The sequence below is a fragment of the Python bivittatus genome, unplaced genomic scaffold, assembly GCF_059951505.1.
Source record: "Python bivittatus isolate LINGU-HERP-01145 unplaced genomic scaffold, Pbiv_v1 ctg000020_np1212, whole genome shotgun sequence".
NCBI classification, from domain to species: Eukaryota; Metazoa; Chordata; class Lepidosauria; order Squamata; family Pythonidae; genus Python; species Python bivittatus.
In genome coordinates, this window is record NW_028277030.1 from 27,026,739 (window position 1) to 27,048,876 (window position 22,138).

General features: G+C 36.0%; 1 protein-coding gene across 13 annotated transcripts in view; it reads right to left on the minus strand.

Annotated features, from left to right (window-relative positions):
- Positions 1-22,138, minus strand: part of TAF1B (TATA-box binding protein associated factor, RNA polymerase I subunit B) — a 102,292-nt gene that overhangs the window by 50,343 nt on the left and 29,811 nt on the right. For 6 of the 13 annotated variants that reach the window (XM_088136276.1, XM_088136317.1, XM_088136293.1 and 3 more), the window contains one exon: positions 1,774-5,825. The exons of 6 other annotated variants lie outside the window; for them this stretch is intronic. The gene's annotated coding sequence lies outside the window, so the exon portion shown is untranslated. The remainder of the gene's footprint in view (positions 1-1,773; positions 5,826-22,138) is intronic. One more of the 13 variants, XM_088136296.1, reaches the window with a different exon arrangement.

Consider the following 22,138-nt stretch of genomic DNA (forward strand, 5'->3'; position numbering starts at 1 on the left):
GCCACTGCTGTATATTATAACCAAACATTTTAGTCTACTTTATGATACATTCTTTCACTTGTTCTTCTTCTGTTTCAGATTTCAATAGAAGTTTGTACATTTTTGCAATTACATGTTAATTATTTGTACATACCATGTTTTCCATCTATAAGATGCCCCCATGTATAAGATGAACCCCACTTTTCCAACCCAAGATTAAGAAATCAATATTTTAAAGATAAAGCAGAACACATTTTTATTTAGTAATTAGGTAACATTTACATGATACACTCAGTGGGAGGAGGTCCAAACTGTCTCTCTGCAGCTCTGTTTCCATGCTCTTTTGCATAACTGATTATATTCAATCATGAGTGAAACCGCTGATAGCTTGTCTCAGCAAACAGACTTCCTCCAATTGGTTTGTTCAGCATCAGCTGACATCAGTTACATAAGGCTCGTGATTGGAGGAAGCCTGTTTGCAGAGACAAAGTATGGGCAGTTTCGCAACCGCGCGGTTCTCTCCTCGGCTTACTTCCTTGCATAAGACGCCCTTCAATTTTTAGTGTAACGATTTTAGAAAAAAGTATCGTCTTATAGATGGAAAAATATGGTAATTCCATTTCAAACTCAGTCTTACAATGTTCGAAACCATAAACTCTTTTGTTTACTTTAAATCTTTCTAATAACTGTAAATAAAAAAACCATTGGCAACTATATCCCTCTGCCATCACTACTTCTCTTGATTTTATTTTATATTCCCCTTGACAAAATTCTAGTATCTCGCAATAAGTTAACCATTTGTATTTACCTATTATTTCTGGTCTATAAAATGCTTGTTCTGAGAGCCACAAAGGCATTTTCGGGCACAACCTGAATTTGTATGTATTCCATATTCTCAATATGGCATGTCCAACATAATAGTTTTTAAAATCCACATTAACCTTGACTTTATCACAGATACCCATGCCACCCAAATCTCAGGTCATGTTCTAATTCCAAAAACCTTGTGTTTCTCAGCAGCATCCACTCTTTCATCCAAACCAAACAGCAAGCTGCAAAATACAATGTCAAATCAGGTAAACCCAATCCTCCTCTTTCCTTTGCATCCTAAAACACCTTATATTTAACTCATGGTTTTTCCCCGTCACACAAATTTAGATATATCCTTTTACCACTGTTTAAATGGTGCATCAGTTGTCAAAATAGATATTGTCTGGAACAAAAACTTCATTCTAGGCAGGACATTCATTTTTATCACACACGTTCTCCTGAGCAATGACAATTGTAGTTTCTATCAACTTAACATATTTTTTAAAATGTCATTCCATGTCTTAACATAGTTATTTTGAAATAACATACAATTCATATTTGTCATAGTGATACTGAGAAATTTTACTTTCTTTTCAAAACCGGTTTTATTCACCAATTCTGTTTGATTTTCTATTTTCATTTTTGTTGTTAACATCTTTGTCTTCTGTTTGTTGATCTTAAAACCTGCTAATGCCTCAAATTCTTTTAGTTTTCCCATTAATGTTTCAATTTCATTTAAAGGATCTTCCAAAATCAACACCAAGTTATCTGCAAAAGCCCTTAACTTATAAGTTTCTTTTTTGATCTTTACTCTCACAATTCTCTCATCTTGTCTTATATCTCTATTCAGTATTTCAAGAATCAAAATAAGCAAGAGAAGAGATAGTGGGCATCTCTGTCTTGTTCCTTTTTGTATCTCACATGTTTTTGTTAAATCTCTACTAACAATATTTGTGCTTTCTGTGAAGTATAAATCCATCTTACCCATTTTATAAAGTTCTCTCCAAAGTTCATATCTTCTAAAACTTTGAACAGGAAAGCCCAATTCAAATTGTCGAAGGCCTCCTCTACATCTAAGAAAATCAATGCAGTTTGTTTTTCATTATGTTGCTTCAAATATTACAAAATATCCAACACATTTCTAAGATTGTCCTTTAACTGTCTTTTAGGTAAAAATCCACATTGATCCTCATGAATAAATTTTTGCAAAATTATTTTCAGTCAGAATCATTGTAAACTACATGTAGTCATTATTCAATAATGATATCAACGTATAGTTTCTGTTAAAGTCAAATCTTGTCCCTCTAGGTATTAGTGGTATATTGGCCTCTTTCCAATTCTCTGGCATCTTTCCTCCCTGTAAGATACAGTTCATTGTATTTTGTAAAAGTTGTAAAAGTTCATCCTCAAATGTTTTGTATATGTATATGTATAATAACCTGATAATCTATCTGGTCCAGACATATTTTTTATAGCTACAGAAACTTCCCTTATTGCTATAGGTCCATTCATAATCTGTTTTTGTTCCTCTGTAATGCTCAGTAAATTTTATTTCTTTAGATATTAATCTGTTTTCTCCAGAGGGATGTCACTTGCTGTATACAAGTTGGAATAACTATCGAGGAGGATGTGTTTCCCATATCACAGGCAGATCCTGAACAATGCTCTTTGGAACTTAGACCTTCTCCACATGATGGCTTTTTGTTACATCCCTTGGAACCTATTAGTCTCCTTCCCCAAAAGTCAGATCTGGATATTGTTACCAGAAGTTCTAAAATCACCCAACTGGAGCTATCCTCCAGACTCAGGTGGCGCTACAACAGGCAACACTAGATGAAACTTCAGCTTTGGCCCCATTCCAGAAGAAAAACTCTGTATGTACGGTTAACTCACTGACAGTACCCTCAGACTCTAAATGACTCTATCTTATAGAAGGGGGCATCTCTATCCTTTCCTGGAATGTTGCAGGCTGGAAAGCAAAGATGTTAGATGTTTCATTTATGGAATATATTTCTTCTTTCAATATTCTTTTATTTCAAGAAACGTGGGCTAGGGAGGATCTATTAATCCCTGGATATCTTCCCTTTACTTTAAATGCAATTCCCAGTACAAAAAAGGGTAGACCATCAGGTGGCCTGAGTACTATGATTTCTGTTAAACTCAACGTCCCAGTAGTTATGCTGGAGTCTTATTCAAATATGGCTCTAGCCCTCTTACTCAGATTTAAATTTTACTCTGTATTACTTGTCAATGTATATTTGCCCCCAGTGCGTGGGCACAGGGAAATAAACAATTTGTGGGATCAGTTTGATACCTACATAAATTTGCTATCATGTCAACACCCAGATTCCGTCATACTAATAGCTGGTGATTTTAATGTACGCATGGGCCAATCTGATGCTTCTTTACAAACCAATTTTAATTAGCAGATGCCCCCCAAAACTTATGTGGGATATTTATTAGCCAGACAATCTAAAGATCAAAAATGTAATATTGCAGGATTTCGTTTGGCTCAATTTGTGGATAGTTTAGATCTAGTAGTACTTAATGGCACTGTCAGGGATGACCTAAAAGGGGAGTTTACATTCTGGTGCCCAAACGGGGCCAGTGTGGTGGACTATATTATGATTTCCTGGAACTTTATAAGTCATATAGCTTATTTTTATACTGGAATTCGCCCTGATAGTGACCACTTTCCATTAATTTGTTTCTTTGATTTTAAAACAAACCTCGAATTATTAGAAATAGCCTACTGCCCCATTGACATTACAATGAAGGGACAAGTACAAAATAAATGGTCTCAAGATTTAGCTAAAATTATGACTGGAATTTTGACCTCAGAGCCCCTGCTTCAGATGCATACACAAATATGTTCATCCGATTCATATGAACAAGTAGTATCATTGTATCAATCAATTATTGCTAATCTTCAGGCCCCCTTGACAAGACGTACAACAGCTAAGTATGTTTATGCACATAAAAGATCTAAATCTTGGTATGATCATGACTGTATTAAAGCTGAAAAAGCTCTCTTAAATGCAATAACCACCTTTCGCCAGGAAAATTCTTCAATTGCCTTAAAATTGCTTAAGACTCAAAAAAAAAAAAATTATAAAGACCTTTTGAAGACAAAGAAATGGCAGGCTATAAGAGAGAATTGGAACAATTTAATTTTAGCAGCAAAGCTCAAGAATTCCACTTGGTTCTGGCGTTTAATAAACCAGTCTCTTACGGATAGACATTTATGCCCTATTACACAAATATCTGCAGATAAATGGGAGGATCATTTTTATAATATCTTTAAAAGGGAATCTGAAATCTCAGATGTGATTCCCCCTTGTAATGACCTCCCAGTTTGGCCGCCAGTATCCATAGCTGAGATTAAAGCTCTTATTACCCAAATAAAACCAGGTAAAGCATCTGGAGGTGATTTTATCCTCCCAGAATTAATAAAGGAAAATAAAGTCTGGTGGGCCCCAGTTTTGGCTACCTTATTTACACATATTAGTAATACAGAATAATTTCCATCTGACTGGAATCAGGTCATTGTTGTACCGATATATAAAAATAAAGGAAATAGACTTGACCCTACAAATTATAGGCCTATCAGTTTACTAAACACAATAAACAAAGTTTATGCCGGATTTTTATATTTAAAGCTAGTGGATTGGGTACAAAATGAAAATATTATTGCTGAATAATATTATACAGGCTGGGTTTAGAGAGGAACGTTCAACACTAGATCATTGCTTAGTTCTTCACCATTTAGCAGAAAAATATTCTACTCCCCCTCGTGGCTCCCTTTTTGCAACTTTTGTTGATTTTAAATTAGCTTTTGATCTAATACCAAGGGAAAGACTGTGAGATAGTCTGAGACATACCACGATTGACAAAAGGCTGCTGGTTCTTATTCAGTTGCTTTACTCAAATACCTCCCTGAAAATTAGATGCCCCCCTTGGGGACACTTATCCAGAGCAGTCCCAATTCATAGAGGTGTAAGACAAGGTTGCATATTAGCTCCATTTCTTTTCAATTTGTATCTAAATCCAATAATTCAAGCGCTTGCTGCTTCAGACCATCACCCACCTATTTTGGCTGATCATGTAATCCCAGCACTACTATATGCTGATGATGTAGTCATTATGTCTACCTCACAAGTGGGAATGAGAAGAGCACTAAGGGCACTAGCTTTATTCTGCACAGATCAAGAACTTTCAATAAATTATCAGAAAACTGAAGTTTTAGTTTTTGCCCGACACCAACATAAAAGTCACAAATGACAAATAAATGGGACCCCAATTGAACAGGTGCGCACCCATCAATACCTTGGAGTGCAGTTCCATGCTTCCCTATCTTGGAATGCAGATATTTATATACCCGATACTGAAGAGTTTTCCTGGCAGGAAATGTGATTTCTATTTAATGCTACTCCTTTCGGACAAGGATCCAAAAATATCCTCCCAAGTTGCCCAGTTTTGTGCTACCATTTGCACAATACACTCCACCATTATTTATATTTAAGACTTTATAATATAGCATTTTACTTTGATATATTTTAGTATTTTTACTTTAATTTTAGATTAAATAATACTAATTGTTTTGTTTTATATATATATATACATAGATGTAAGATGGTTACTACTGTATATTCTGACTGTATCTGGCCTTATGGCTGTAATAAACGTGTGTGTGTGTGAATAATACTGACGAAATGCTTTTTGTATGGCCACACTATCCATTAATACAGTGTCTCCTCTTTTAGTTTCAATATAATTTTCTTTTCTTTTTCTTTTCGTAATTTATATGCCAACCATCTCCCTGGTTTGTTTGCAAACTCAAAATTTTTTTGCTTTACATAGTTCATTTTTATTTCCATTTCTCTTACTGTTAACATAGATAACTGTCATTGTAAAAGCTTAATTTGTTGAGAAATACTTATCTTCTCTGGAAATTTCTTTAATTCTTTTTTTTTCCTCTTTACTGTATCTCATCCAAAATAGCTTGTGTTTTCTCTTGCCTCTTCTTTTTTGGTTCCCTATTATGTTGTATAAAATAACGTCTGATAAAAGCTTTATATGCATCCCAAATGATTCTTAAATCAGTACCTTTGTTTAAATTATTTTCAAAAAATTATTTTAATTTTTTTTATAATCCTCCACTATTGCTTCTTTCTGTAACAACATTTCATTTAATCTCCACCTAAAAGAACTGGATTTCCTTTTATACACCAAACTCACAGGATTATGATCCAAAAAAGCCTTTAGTAATATCTGTACTTTAGAAACCTCAGTAGCCAAATTCTTCAAAATCTATATCATATCTATTCTTGAAAAGGATCTATGTCTTTCAGAAAAGTAGGTGTACTCTCCTGAATTGCCATATTTCTGTCTTCATTTGTCCACAAGTCCTAAATTGTCCATCAAATCAAAGAAAACTTTTGGGAATTTGCCTTGAGTGACTTTAACATTTTTCTTTAATATTTAAAGATATTTAAATTGTTTGCTGAATGACAAGTATAGACATGTAGAAAGAATGCTAAGAACATTTTGTGGGTGCTCACCTAAAATAGGTCTCATGAATCGAGCAATTGCACATTTACTAAGTGTCTATAATTATGGATATATCTAATAACTCAGTACGAATTCCCAAAACACGAAGTGATGGAATTTCAGTAACAGGTAACATAGATAAACATAACATCAATCCAGGCCAAGAAACTCAACTCAGCTCCTCAATTAGACAAGCACACAGTACCAAACAATCCAACCAAACTGACCCTTTCCACCTACACACATACATTTTAAAGATATATATATATATAAAAAAAACACTACAAGCAAACACATTACATGGAGAGGTATAAGAAAAATCTACCACAAATCTTACTGGGAGCAGATTTGCAGATTTGTTTTTAATAGCTGCATGGTGGAATGAACGCTAGCAGGAATAGAGTCCATTTACTATTTATCCTTTTTTCCAATCCAATTTACTTGAAAATCCAATCCAATTTACTTGAAAAGAGAATACGGTTCTGCATAGACAACTGTTTCTCCCTTGAGTTTTTCTTGGAAAGACAACCTATACCCACAACACCATGTTCAAACCAGGAAGCTCTACAATGAAATATCAGCCTCTGTATGGAGCTCCTTGCTCTTGTGAGCTTGTTACTTTTGTAGAAAGAAAGAAAGAAAGAAAGAGAGAGAGAGAGAGAGAGAGAGAGAGAGAGAGAAGAAAAAGAAAGAAAAAAGAAAGAAAGAAAGAAAGAAAGAAAGAAAGAAAGAAAGAAAGAAAGAAAGAAAAAGAGCCTTAGCCACTTGAAAAGAAAAATCCAGTTGTGAGGAGATCACTCCATTCCAATCCCCCATCAAACACCAATTTTCATAAGAGAAACCTATTAGTCTCTCCGTAAGTCCTTTATAGAACAGTACTTTATCCTCATTTGGGGCATAAATTTCCAATATCAGAGTCTTAGTCTCATGCAAATTAACTTCCACCCCAACAAATCTACCATGGTCATCAGTCAATTCAAGTTCTGGTTTTAGTTGGGGATTTATATACAAAACAACTCCATTTTTTTTTTTTGTTCTTGCTGAAATAAATTCTTCACACAATTTTTTATAAATCAAATATTTTATGCCTTTTTTTTTAATATGTGTTTTTTGTAGACAAATTCTATCTTGTTTTGATTTTTTCAAATAATGATTTTTTTTCTCTTTTGAGGAGCATTTGCTCCATTTATATTCCAAATTAATCATTTGTAATCCATAATCAAGCCAAAAATTTAGAAAAGTCGATACCTGTAGTACCTAGTTCAGTATCATCCCTTTCAGTTTCCTGTTGCACCTGTTGAAATTTTTGTGTAGTCTCATCTGACATCTCCATTTGAATTTCCTCCAATTTCTCCTTATTTTATTTATTTATTTATTTATTTATTTTGCTGCTTTTCTGGCGGTTGCCATTGTAATATTGTAATCCAAAAGTGGAAGTGTTTCAGTCACAAGGGAAAGAGTAAAAGGCAAGCTCCCCCCCTTTTTTTTTCTGTTTAGTCTTCCTGTGCCCTTAATACTTTCATCTCAAATGGCATTCCCTAGTTACAGTCAGCATCACAGTCTGGCACATATTACCTTTATCTTTTATTTTGTAAAATCCATCAATTGTCTGCACTCTTTAATGGTAAACAAAAAGCACTCCCATGAAGGTCCGGTTCGTTTATCCACTTTAATTCTAATTTGCTCAAAAGCACTTTGACCAAAAAATAATATTTCAAAATAACTATCCCTTTATCTGTTTTAAATTTTCTTACATCCACTCCTTGTTAAACTTTTTGCTAAAACTTTTAAATTTTTTTAAAACCTTTTTTACCCTTTTTAATCCAGAAAGAATGTTGACTCACCAAATGGAATTTTCTTATCCTGCTGCTCAGAAAATCTCTCTTAACTATAAATTAATTACATCTGAAAGTATTTTAAAAAATGAGGTGTGTGTGAACCTTGTGACTATATAGGCTGCATTATGGCTGTGGGCTTGGTTGAAATCTCTCAACTCCCAGCTGCTCAACTGATTGCAAAAACCTTAGTTCCTGCAGTCTACTCAAAAGGAGCAGCTGTTGGAGCTCAGGTGTGCAATCTCATGATTTCTCCTTTATCTGGAAAGACTGAGCTGGTCAGAATTTGCCATCTGGCCACCAATGTCCACCACAATGCCATCCCTGCTCCTTCAGGGATATCTAGTCTGCCATACATTGTCACCGGGAGCCTCAGTAATATGCAAGTATTTTCATATATTGTCTGCATGTTGAGGTTATCCTTGAGTTTTATTCCTAATTTACAAGGGTTTTCTCTTCCTACAAAAAAAAATATATATCTAGAAGGTATTAGTTTTTGCTGAACCAATCAAAAGATCAATAATTGTCCTTATAATAGCAGAATTATATTATTTTTTGAACTACTTCTGTCATTCTGCACTTGCCCAGATATGCAGATCAGCAGGAGAGCTCCTTTTGAAGATGTTCCAGATTGTTGGCTGGACAGAGGCTTTTCCTGTCTATTCTCCAGGCTATGAGTACATTCAATGAGGAGGTGTGCTTGGCCCCCACTCACTCTTTGTTTAGAGAAATGGCCAGAACCCATCTCTTACATTGGAGGGTGGAAGAAGATGGCAACGTGAAAGCACATCTCTTCAGATTCTCTTCAGTCCAATTTATACTTTTCCTCTTTTTGATCAGTTTCACTTTATCTTAATTTGTCTTATTTTGCTTTTAAACTGTTTTTATTTTTGATCTTATCAAGCTCCATTTTATTGGCCGTGGAATTTTAAATAGTTTTGGACCATTTTATTTATCATGTAAGATGCTACTTCTTCCACTTACCACTGTGAAAGCAGTCGAGAGACATCAAGAAAATGGGGAAAAGAAGGAAGCGACACAGAATAAACGCAGGATTGCTGACTCCTTCAAAGCTATCGAAGTAGCCTAAAATTGCAGAATATTTAGCAACCAAGAGCAAGAAATCAGTGAATACAATCAATACAGGAGAAGATCCTCTCTCGTGGTGGGTCACGTGACGGAAAGGCAAGCCTCTTTATAGGGAGGTCATTTCCAAAAGGTCCATAAGCACCATTTTCTTTGACAGAAAGTCTGGAGAGATATAAACCTAATAATGGGTGTTTGGAAACAAATGTGTATTAAATTGAAAATATGTCGGTATGTTATTTCAACAAGTCCCCTCCCTACAGTTATTTATATTTAATAACCTCAAGTTCATTTATCAGCAGGAAGGGAGTTCAAAAACTTCACTTTAGCATGCTAATTTTATTAGCTCCTGAAAACATTCTGTCAGTCAGCAATGGGGCAGCACTTAGATGACTTTGGTTGATCTTGAGAAGCTCAGCGAGGCTGGGCCTGCTTAGTATTTAAATGGGATATTATGACAAAATCCAAGGGCAGTAGGCTGGACTGGGAAGTCCAAAACATCCCAGGAGGAGGCAATGCTGTGCTGCTTCCATATTGTCAACAAAACTATATCAGCATGTCTAACTTGCAGCAGCCTTTTTTATATGGTGCTGATTAATATTAAATAATATACAGATAGTCCTTGGGTTATGACCACTTGTTCAACAGCCATTCAAAGTTACAACGGTGCTGAACGAGGGTGACATATGACTGGTCTACGAATTTGCAGCCATCACAGCATCCCTGCAGTCACGTGATCACAATATGGGTGCTTGGCAATTGGCTTGCAATTACAACGGTTGCAGCGTCCTGCAGTCACGTGATTGCCAATTGTAACCTTCACTGCCAGCTTCCCACAAACAATGTCAGTGGGGAAGCTGGCAGAAGTTTGTAAGTCACTCCTGCTCCCACTGCTTTTTCACCCACCTGCTCATCCACTCACGCTCCATAGTGCCTACCTGCCCATGCTCCGTAGCACCCACCCGCATCACCTGTTTGCCCACCTGTGCTCCATAGCGCCTGCCCACCCACAGCACCTGCCCCCCTGCCCACTCTCCATAATGCCCACCCGTGGCACCTACCTACCAACATTTGTAGGTCTTGTCCACTGGTCTGCTTGCCTGGAACTCCTACCTCTTCCCATGTCACAGCCACGTGAGGTCCTTGCTTAATGACACACACAGTCCTGAGGTTATGACGGCAACTGGGACTGCTGGGATTGCCGTCACTAAGCAATATGGTCATGTGACATGTTTTACTGCATCACTTTGCAACAGAAATTCCAGTCCCAATTGCCATCGTAACCTGAGGACTACCTGTAACTACCTGTACCCATCCATAAATTTAGGATACGTAAGTATGAAAAAAGGAAAAATGAGAAGGCTTGAAATTACAGAATTATAGAAACCAGCAGAGTAGGGTTGGATCTTGGTGAAATTATGAGTGCAAAGAATTACTGGATGCTCTGCAAAAGCTCAGAAATAGTCTGAACGTGCAGTCCCTCTGGGTTTGCAAAAAAATCTCCAACAAAGATGTTTTGGCATTTAAGTTTTAGAGTTTACTTGTACAAATTAAGATTGTAAGATCCTTTCAGTGATCGTGAGTGCCCCGGACCACTTCTATCTTTTGGAGCCCCAAGCTATAATAAAAATCATAACGTGAAAACAAAACAGAAAAAGAGTGAGACATCATTGGAATATTGTAATTTTAAAAATTGCAAGAATCTAACTCTGAAGGTCCCTTTGAGCTTAAGGCCCAGGCCAAATACTTGTGTTGCCTCCTCCCTTCCCAATTAACCATATAAATGATGTCACACTCTTTTTCCCACTGCTTAGGAAGTAAAAGTAAGGAAGAGGCAGCATTGCTCAGCCAAGACAACTTCTAGAGGAGGCAGACAGCAGGGGGTATGGCTAGTGTTCAGCCAAGAGGGACAGTCAAACTTAAGTTCTCCCTTGTATCCAGATTTTTTTTTTCTTATTTGAGCAAAGTCTATTTTCTTCATTTTACTTTGCATACACTCATGAGAGAGAGAGAGAGAGAGAGAGAGAGAATAGTAGTAAAATGTAGCTTGGTTTGTTTTTTTTTCCTGAAGACACTGCTTTCCACTTTCTGCTATTTGTAAGTCGTCTGATCCCAAAAATATGTCTCCCTCTGCCCAGAAAGTTTCCAAAGACAATTCATGGAATTGGTGGTTTTCAAATTTTTATATCCTCACTCCCACAGGGACTCTGTCAGACTACCTCCTTTTTTCTTAAAAGGAGATTTGTATGATTATACACATTTTGTTATTGTATTTATTATTCAAATAAGTGGAATATTCTAAAAAACAAAACAAAAATTCTATAGCTCTGCTATTTATCTTTAATAACTTGATAAATTTCTTAACCCAACTGAACTGAGAATCTGACCTCTTTCTCACTGGGCCTCTTTTACCACTTCAGTAACTGAGCAGGATGTAATTAAAGGTCTTAAAAATGAAAAATCACCAGATACAGATATTGACTACCACTGAATATTACAAACATTGTATTGGTGTACCAACCTTACCTTTAAAACTGCCATACAAAAGTACTGAACTGTGGGAGAGATGCCAAACTCCCAACATTATCATTTTTAAACTCTGGCGTGATCTTGAATCTTACAGACCAGTAGAACTAATAAAGAATCAGATTTTGCTTGAAGGACCAATTTTTTTAATTAGTCATTATATAGCAGTTGATCACTGAGGCTTCATGCCAGGTCAACAGATGGGAGATTTAATCATACAAACAAACAGTATTGTTAATTACTATAATACTGCAAAAGTTTCTGCGGCATTCCTCCCATCGCACTTACCAAACTTATCTTTTATTGATTTGATTGTAATTTGTTTGTTTGTTGTGAGCCACCCATCTCTGAGAGTTGGGCAGCATACAAGTTTAAATAATAATAATAATAATAATAATAATAATAATAATAATAATACCCAAAGCATTTGTCAGCCTGGCATCATGATGTTAACTTCTAAGATATTTTGAGTGATGGATGCTGGGGAGACTCTAGAATGTTTCTTTGAAAGGTCACAAAGGCTGAATGAAGAGTTAGAATTCTAGGCCAGCAGAAGGCAGGGATGTCCCCTTTCCCCTCTCCTCTTTGCAATTGTCAATGAGCCTCTAGAAGAAATGACTGGAAAGGCAATACTGTAGAACACAAGCTATAAGATTAATCCATATATGAATGAAAATTTGATTTTCATTTCTAAACCAATAAGGGCTATTACTGAACTTCTGCATCTTCTTACTTTATTTCATGACATATCTGGTTTGCTACTAAACAAAAAAAAGTTGGATCTTGTCTTCCCAGCAGTATCAGCAAGCCTACAGTGGGAACTTCATGACCTCTTTCAAATACTCTGTAACATCAGTAAAAAAAAAAAAAAAAGAATTAGGACAATTAGTGCAGAGAAAGTAGGATCCACTTGTGAAAAAAATAAAGATTAAGGGCCATTCTGCACTACAACCCAAACTGCTTGTCTTCTGTGCCACTCCTGACTGTTCTTAAGCCAATTTCAGTAATATTTGAAGGTTTTTCTAGTATGAATGGTTAATTTTGGGTCTAGCACAACATTTAGGTTTAGGTCTAGATTTCAACTTGGCCATTTTAAAACATTGCATTTGTTCTTCTTTATCCATTCTCTTCTAGTCCTTCTTGTATGTTTGGGATAACTGTCTTCCTACATGGCCCATTTTTTTCTTCAGTTTCAGTTGATAGGCAGATGGTCTGATTTTTCTCCTGTAGAATTCTCTGATACAAGACAGAACTCATGTTTCTTTCCATGATGGAAAGTCATTCCAAATTATAATATGACTACCTATATACTTGACAGTTTTGATGAGGTTTTTATTGTTGAAAGCAGGATTTGCTTTCCATCAGACTTAACACTTTTTTACTCATCTGTTCATAACATATTTTTTTCACAAGTCTGAAGGATGATCCAGATTTGGGGGGGGGGGATTTGAGATGAGCATCAGAGATGAGCATCAATGTTCTTCTTAGTGGTCAATGGCTTTCATCTTGCTACTCTCCCATGAATCCCATTTTTACAATGCTTTTCTGATAGTGAGTCATGAACACTGACTTTAACCAAAGCAAGAGAAGCCTGCAGATTTTCGGGGATCTTTTTGTTACTTCTTAGAAAATTTTATGCTGTGGTCTTGGAATGACTTTGACAGGACAACCATTAGGATTGTACCAAATCATCCTGATTTCAAAGCCTTATCTCTGAATTGGTAACTATTTCTCCAATCTTGTTCAGACTGTTAGGCAATGGTGATTTTTGCATGTAGATCTTCAGAATCTTCTTTTGAGTGGGACATGACAGACCTGTGTAATTTGTATGGTGGGAACTTCGCTATGATGAGGGGAGCTAAAGTTTATGAGACTGATAGACAGAAAGGTAGAGCCAAAACAATCCTGATTGTATAATGAGCTATACCACTGGCCCTAATTGTCCCTTTAATTGAATGGTGAGGATGATTACTTTTTTTACTGGTATGCCTTATATTGCATGATTGTGTTTATGAAAGTCTTAAACCACAATTGTGTATTTGTGTCAGCTGATAAAACGTTAGCATCACAAAATTATACTACATAACATTTCATCTATGATTGGGTGGATCATTCAAGAGTACTGAAGTGTACATATGAGAAAACAATGGAACTGAACAGCTTTTTCCAAAATTAAAGTTTATACATTTGAATTTTTTCAGGAAAATTGCCTATCCTATTATTGCTTTCTAATTGTGAAAGCTGACATTAATATAATGTTCCAATTTTTCAACCAGAACTTCTCTGACAAATCAGAGCAAAGGCCTATTTAGTCCAGCATCCTTTTCATATAATATATATTCAAATGCTGTGGCTATGAGAAGCCCAGCAGAATAATAAGACTGCAACTATCTTTGGTCACTGTCATTCCTTTGATAACTGAGTGCCACTTAATTGAGATAAAACTTCCTTTATTCTCAATTAGCAGTGGCCCAGGTTCTGTCACTCTGAGGTGAGATAAGCCATCCTTGCTGCCTCCTTCCGCTTTCCTTTTCAGCATTCTTTCTTCTTTTCATTAAGGCACTGTGGGGAAGGAAATTGCTTCTGCTATCCATTAGTGAGTGGGTGGGATACCTCCAATGATACACCTCCAATTATATGCTCTGAAAAAAGAACTCTGAGCAACACTTTTGGGCCTGGTGGGAGCTCCAGAGAGTGATGTTTGTTACATTGGGAAAGCAATCTGTGTAGTTCTCCAGAACATCTGTCCATCCATTCTGATACTTTGCTCAGAGGAGACTGCAAAATGAGGTATCAGTGTACATGATTTGAAACATTCTCAGACTGAGACATAGGAGTGGGTGAATGGCTGCTTTGGAAGCACAAATGTCCAGCTTAGCTCTCCAGAATGGTCATTCATCACAATAGCTAACTCTGAGAATTCTTCAATATATGAGGGTATGTGCTTCTGCTCTGACTGGAGAGACTCATTGACTGCTTTCCTCTTGCAGCAGGTGGTATAACTGTTGACAGCTATGTGGTGGCATACAACCCTCCTAATGGTAGATGTGGGAGAAGGTATGGTCTGCAATCCTTCCCTATCTGTCACCTGAGGAAAAGGTCTCACCCTGCCTTATGGGAAGATGATCTTGTTCCCAATAAACAACTAGTCATTTAATCAACATATGGAAGAAAGAGTGCTATGTCAACCTTTGCTCCCATCATGAGCTAGCAGTATTTTTGTACATTTACAGAAAATCAATCATCTTCTTCCACAAAGCATTCTGTATAAAAAAAACAACCAAATGCTAAGCAGCAATATTCACTTAGGTGGTGAAAATTATTCATGGAAATAATTTTCTTTGCAGACAAATCAGCTTGTTTTCCAAAATCAGTTTTTTTGTTGCTCTCCTGCTGTTAAACCTATCTGCATTCTCAGCACTGATTTATATATTTATAAGGGATAATAATAGGGATCCATCAACTTCCACTCTTTAAATTATCAGTTCTCAGTCTAAATTGTTTAGTGTCTTCCAAGTTCAACACTATTGTGTTCTACTATATAATTTACTATACTCTGAGTGAACATTTGCTAAATATTATTGTAGCTAGCTATTGTAAATTTTTTAATTCCTGGAGAACATTGTGCTATTGTTATGGAGTTCATGGATAAATTATATGTTCTCATTCTTATTCATACTTCTGGGATCTAGAGTTTGTCTAAACAGAACAAAGGATAGCAACTATACAACGTTACATCTTGATGGTAAGCTCCACCATACAGTAAATCATACACATTTTAAAAAGTTAGACTCTTGTACTATGGTGTCAAAGACGATGTGGATTAAGTACATATATATGACAAATAGCATACATGTTCTAAAGTAAATATAACTGCATACTAAAATGATAACAAATTGTGAAAACATGGGAAACTTCCGGGGAAGAAATGGCGTACTGAAGATGGCTCCACTAAAAGTGGAGCCGACGACCACAGTGGAATGAAGAGCCAGCAAACAGACCAGCTCTTTGTAATTCCTCTCCAGACAAGGAGAGGACTTGAGATCACCCACTAGGACTCCAGACAGCTGCTCCTCACGAGGAGATTGCAAGACAACGGTCCCCAGTGGATTGAGATCTCTGAGAGACAAGGGAATAGCCATCTTGTTCAAACCACAGTCGGCACCTTTAAAAGGACACTGGGTTCGCATACTTCCTTTTCTAATCACATTCGGAAATTGCTTGTTAATTGTTTTTCAGCTATTAGGAACCTTTGGACTGACAAATCTGAAAATACCAGGTGAGTTTCCTTCAATCCTTAGCAAAAGAAGTTTTAAATACAAGTTTAAGGACTTTAAAAAAGGCGGGGGGGGGGGATAAACAGCAAAAAGGCGATTAGAACTTTGATTTTGGAAAGTTACAAACAGACTGAGGGTCCAGATGGATTTGAAATAAGATTTCAGAATTAATTATAAGAATACTTCCCATGGGAAAATGCTTTTGTTTTGAATTCTTTTTTAAAAAACGTGATAGGATAGGACCTTGAAGGTTGGACACTAGAGGGAAATAGAAGGAATTAAAGATTACAATTAAAGGAGAAAAACACATTCAACTTACAAATACAGAATGAAGCAAAATATTTTAACTTTGGACATATTGAAGGATATATTTGAGCAGTGGACCCAGAAGTTAGTTTTAAGAGTATCTGCCTCTATAGATAGACTGTGTTTAAAAGATGTTATGGAAGAAGAACAAGTTTTACCTGACAAAACTGAGACTGATCTGAAAGTGGATTTAAAAATGTCAGGCTACAAGAATGATACAGAAAAAGATGCTACACTGGACATACAAAAGAAACTGGCTAATGTCATAATAATTAAAAGGGATATACAAATAACAAACCAAAAGAGTAACCTGGATAATTTTCCTATATTGGATATACAAAAGAGGCTTGGTAAAGCTTTGAAGAATTTTGTGAGAAGAGATAAAAAAATGAAAAGAAATCAAGTTCTAGGAAATTATTTGAAGGGACTAAAGATCAAGATTGTTAAAAGTAAAAGGAAGGAATATAAAGTTGGTTTACTTGATCAAGGTTAAAATAGATATGTTATTATCTCTGGTAACCCTTAGTGGACTTTTGCTTACATTAGGACTGAGATGATGAGCTTTTAAGGATTTGTTTATAGATAAGAGATGGGATATGGGAAGAAGAGATCATTTGTTGTATTTTAAGAGAAGGTGATAAGTTACTCAAATTGTTTATACTTGTTGTGATGAAGGGGAAGTAATTTCTTTATATATTGTTCTTTTGTTTTTCTTTACTACATTCTTATTTTTTCTTTCTTTTCTATTTTTCTATTTTTTCCTGCACCTTCTATTTTTTCTTTTTATTCTTTTCTTTTTTAGTTTATATTAGTTTTTATTGTTGCAGTTGTAACTTTTAATAAAATTACTATTAAAAAAATAAACGAATTGTGAAAACCATATATTCATGGTTCCCCAGAATTCCAGTGGCTATATGTACATACTGCATTAAGCCATAATTTGCCTAACCATAGCTTACTGAATAAATTACAGTTAACTAGGTTCACGTCATATGCTATGCCAAAACCCATGATTTTTAAAATTTGGTTTACCAAGCTTTAGTATGAAGTATGAACTCATCCTTAGGGAGGTGAGAGATGCTTGGAGGAACAAGAATCTAAGCAAACTGTTCCATCAGTGGGATGTAGTAATCTAAATTAACCTGGGCTCTCATCCTTGCAGCACAGAAAATCACTCTTGAAATGAAAGAGTACTGTAGTACAAAAGGTGATGTTTGGCACAACAGAGTGTGACCTTTCCTTGTTTTTTTAGTTTGTTTGAGGTTGTCTATTTACTTTTTAATCAAGTTTAAAGATTGTTTTGTTAATTGTGTATGCATAAAATAAATAAAAAGGCAAATAAATAAAAAAAAATTAAAAAGAGGGATGAAGAAAAACATTGTAAAGGATTTTAAAATCTTCTCTTTCATTTTTTTTTTTTTAAGCTGAAGTAATTTTCAACTCTGAGAGCTAGTTTGGCGTAGTGGTGAAGGCACCATGCTAGAAACCAGGAGACTATGAGTTCTAGTCCTGCCTTAGGCACAAAGCCAGCTGGGTGACTTTGGGACAGTCCCTCTCTCTCAGCAGTAGGAAGGAGGCAAGGGCAAACCAATTCCAAAAAACCTTGCCAAGAAAACTCAGGGATTTGTTCAGGCGGTCACCAGGAGTTAAGAGGAGTTAAAGGCACACACATAAAAAATAATCTTTAAGTAGTCACATGCAAAAATAAATGATGCTGAGGGAATAAACATATTGCGCTGCTAAAATCATAGACAGTGACTTAAAATCTCCCATAAGAAGCTACTTAGGAGGCTAAACAGGAGAATAAAGGATGGAACGCATCTGCTAAAAATAAAGGAGATTCTGCTGCACAGAAATTCCAACTTGTATCAAGCATGCAATAACAGAGCTTGTATAAATAAAGTAAACATCAGAAACAGTAAAAATATTGACTAGCATACAGGAAATAAAAAATAGCCATAGCATAATGCTAACCGTATACTTGTCTACCCAAGTAACAACTCCTTTGAATCAGAAGTTCCTTTCTGATTCAATTTTACCCGTACTTGTTTTTGGGTTTTCTGGAAATAACTGTGTTCCAAATTCCATCAAATATGAGGTTGGAGGAAAATCTTATACCTTGATATACCTTCTTGCTCCTTTTCTTCCAAAGGCCTTTTTCTTCCTGAATAGGGTGGGGTTGGGGGGAAAACTCTTCCTCCCTATGTAAGCAGCACATGTTACACTCAAGGCTGTAGGAGACAACTGATAGTCTGGAACACTGTGAAGGTAAGCTGGCTCCATAACACCACCTTCAACTGTGCCACTACCTTCCACCATTTTGTCTCCAGGCTTTGGTGGCACAATGTAAGGGTACTAGTGGGGCACAAATAGGGAACTGGAGGCCATTGTGTCCTATGATTTGCTAACCCTCGCATTGCAGCCACCAAAATAGCAAAGGTTGCAATAGAGGACTTTTTAGTATCCTAGTGCATTGCACTGTGCTTTGCACATTGGAATTTCAGAAAGCAGTTCCCAAAATGAACTTAAAAACATTTGGTTAACACAACTGAAATCAATAGGAGAAAAAAAGAAAAACTATAACTAAGAAACAATACACTGGAAGAATGCTGTAAATAATATGCAGATTATAAATCCAATTAAAATATAACTTTAAAACCTAAATTTTTGATGTGGCACAATTCCATGTTAGAATTATAATGTAGAAATAAGATTGAATTATACATCAGATTATCTTTCTAAATATGACGTTGTTCTAGACATCAAAACATATTCCCACAATTTGGTTAGCCATTTTTCCATAGAGAGGTTCAAATATCTTTTCCAATAAAAGGAGTATTAGATCTTTGCAGCTGTTAACATATACAATACCAGTTCAATAGACTTTGAAGAAATAAATAGTTTAGTGAAATTACTAAGAATAGCTCAGGATGAAATGGAATTACAACTTCCAAAATTTGTTTTATCCTACCATTAATTATTTTCCAGTATTGTTGGGCTTTGTAACATTGCCACTACATGTGGAAGAAGGATCCAATCTATTTATTGTATTTCTAGCATTTTAAGGAAAAGAAGTTACTCATTTTGGCAATTGTAACTGGAGTAACCTACCAGTAACGGCAAAACATCTTGTACCAATTCTCTCTCATACCACTTACTGCAAATATTACACTTATACCAAGTGTAGTATTTGCAGTAAGTTTAATATTCTTTTTTTCCATTGGATTTCCCACTGTTCCATCTTTACTTTAAAAGTCTGCATACATTTCATCATACAGTCTTTTACTTACTCAGGTTCTGAGTCATATTTCACAAGTAAATTGTGCCTACCAAATGTTCAGTGTTATGAGTTATAAGATTTTCAAATTCAGTCAATTTTCTCAATATCCCTCTTGTTCCCATAATTCTTTTTTCACTGTGCTGCTTATTTGGAAGTATTGAAATCAATTTACTGAGTAAGAGCACACATGCAACGTGACTTAAGGAAGAGGCAACTACAGTACTGCAAAATGTTGTGGGCTGGACTTCTACCTTCCCTGTAGTGCACTAATCTGGTTGAAGGCAAGTGAAAGGGATGTGGGGTGGTCATGTAGGATCAGTTGCCCATGACTTGGAATCTGGATGAACTGACTGTATATGCTGATTTACTGGTAGAATTCACTTTGCAGGTAGAAAATGTAATGTAGACTTCCAGCAGCATCTGTGCCAAACTGTAGTGATATCAAAAGGATGACATGTACACGGTGACATCATCACCCAAGTGACACCATTATGTACTTGCATCTCAACATTCGACACAAGTACGTTCAGTCATGTCCATTTGCCTATTCCCTGCGGACACCCATGCAGACTTCTGTCTCTAGTACTTTCAGATCTATCGTAAACATGGGAGTAGAATCTACATTGCGCATACTGGCTAGGAATTTAGGAAGCTTTCACATCTGGGGGTGCTGAACTGGGAAAGGCATCTCTAGGGCCTCACAGAGGGGCTGATGTTTCTGACAACCCTGAAGATCAAAACAGGTGGTGAAGCCCAAAGTGCCTGCAATACATTCTTTGTCAAAGCTCTACAACTTAAAATCTGATTATCAAAACATTTGATTAAAATATACAAGTTGGGTTTGTACTGTCAAACAAATCACTGAATTTGCTAAAAACATTATAGAAATTTGAAAAAACAAACAGCCTTTATGATATTTTATCAGTGTTTATGACTGATTTATCCAAACGGGAAAGTCTTTACATTATGTCAAAAAGAAAGACAAATTAAAGTTATGCAAAAAAAGAGTAAGGTCTTTTTCAAGTCAAGCTTGACTCCTGGTGACTTTATCAAGAGGGCCATGTAGTTTTCTTAATAACAATGCTGAAGTGGCTTGCCGCTGCGTTCTTTCGGGATGTTTTTCAACTTTCCAGTCTAGCCTACCGCCACCTTGGTATTTCCTGGAGATTTCCCATTCAAATACTACCCAAGCCCAACCCTACTTAACTTCCAAGCCCAGAAAAGGTACCTTGGCTTCTAAGACTATGCCTTAAAAAAAACCCTTAAAGAATGCAAAATTCAATCTTGCATTCTGTGCAAAGTCCCTTGACATTCAGGATTGTTACACAGGGGCAGGTATTTGGTCATTGTTTGGCAGTAAATGTAACAGAGAATGACTGAAACATTAAAGAGGTAGGCAGGAAAACAGAAAGGTTTTGTAACTTGGCAACAATGCAAGATTTTTGCAAGAGAGAAAGAAAGATAATTGAGGAGAAATTTTTGGAAACAAAATTGATCATTGACTATAACTAAAGGAAAAAAACTCTAGGAGGGCTACGATAATTCAAAGAAATGTTGTTTGCAATCAAGTTTTTCAAATGTTAAATGCAAATACAACATTTTAAGTGTTACAGACTGAACATACATTCTCTGCTCCAAAACAGATGTTTCAGAAAGCTTTTACAAACACCCACCCACACCCACACACGCATTGTATATATGGAGTAGGGAGCAGGAGGATCACACACACTAGTCCCACCCCATATGTTGACATTTGATATTCGTATAAACATGTCTGGTGCCATACAAGCACTGTTATGTTTGAAATCAATGTAACACTATCACATGCCTCTAGAGTTGAGAGTTAAAGCAGTTTTACAACAGCATATAAATTTGGTCTTAGGGTGTGTCTGAAATGCCACAATATATGTCATCGGTCTGAGTGGTATGAAGATGATAGAAGCTGCATTCCCACACATGCTTAACATGAATACTGAATTAATTCATTTTCTGGATTCAAACAATATATCAAAGCATAAACTAACCAAACATAATTAGGTTTGTTCAATACAATCAGTTATAGAAAACCAAACTAAGGTGAACAGTGACCAAGCTTAGTGCCTTATATATTCACATATAAATCCATCGGCGGATAAGCTGACCCTCATATTATTAACCAAAATACCATGAAAAATGTGTCACCTGCAGATAAGCTGACCCACATTTTTCATGGTATTTTGGTTAAACATTCAAGGGGCTGCTTAGCTGCAGATGGGCTTATACACAAGTATATAAGGGAAATATGGGTACTTTTAAAAACTATTACCATATGTACTTTGTGAATAACCCCAGCAGTGGATAAGCCAAACCCAATTTTTTGGGTGCATTTTGGCACCTAAAATTCTCGGCTTATCCATAAGTATATATGGTATATTCAGCAAATGTACCTGCTAGATCTTTATCTGATGCACATGTTGTTTGAACACAACTGAACTGTTGGGGATCCTGCT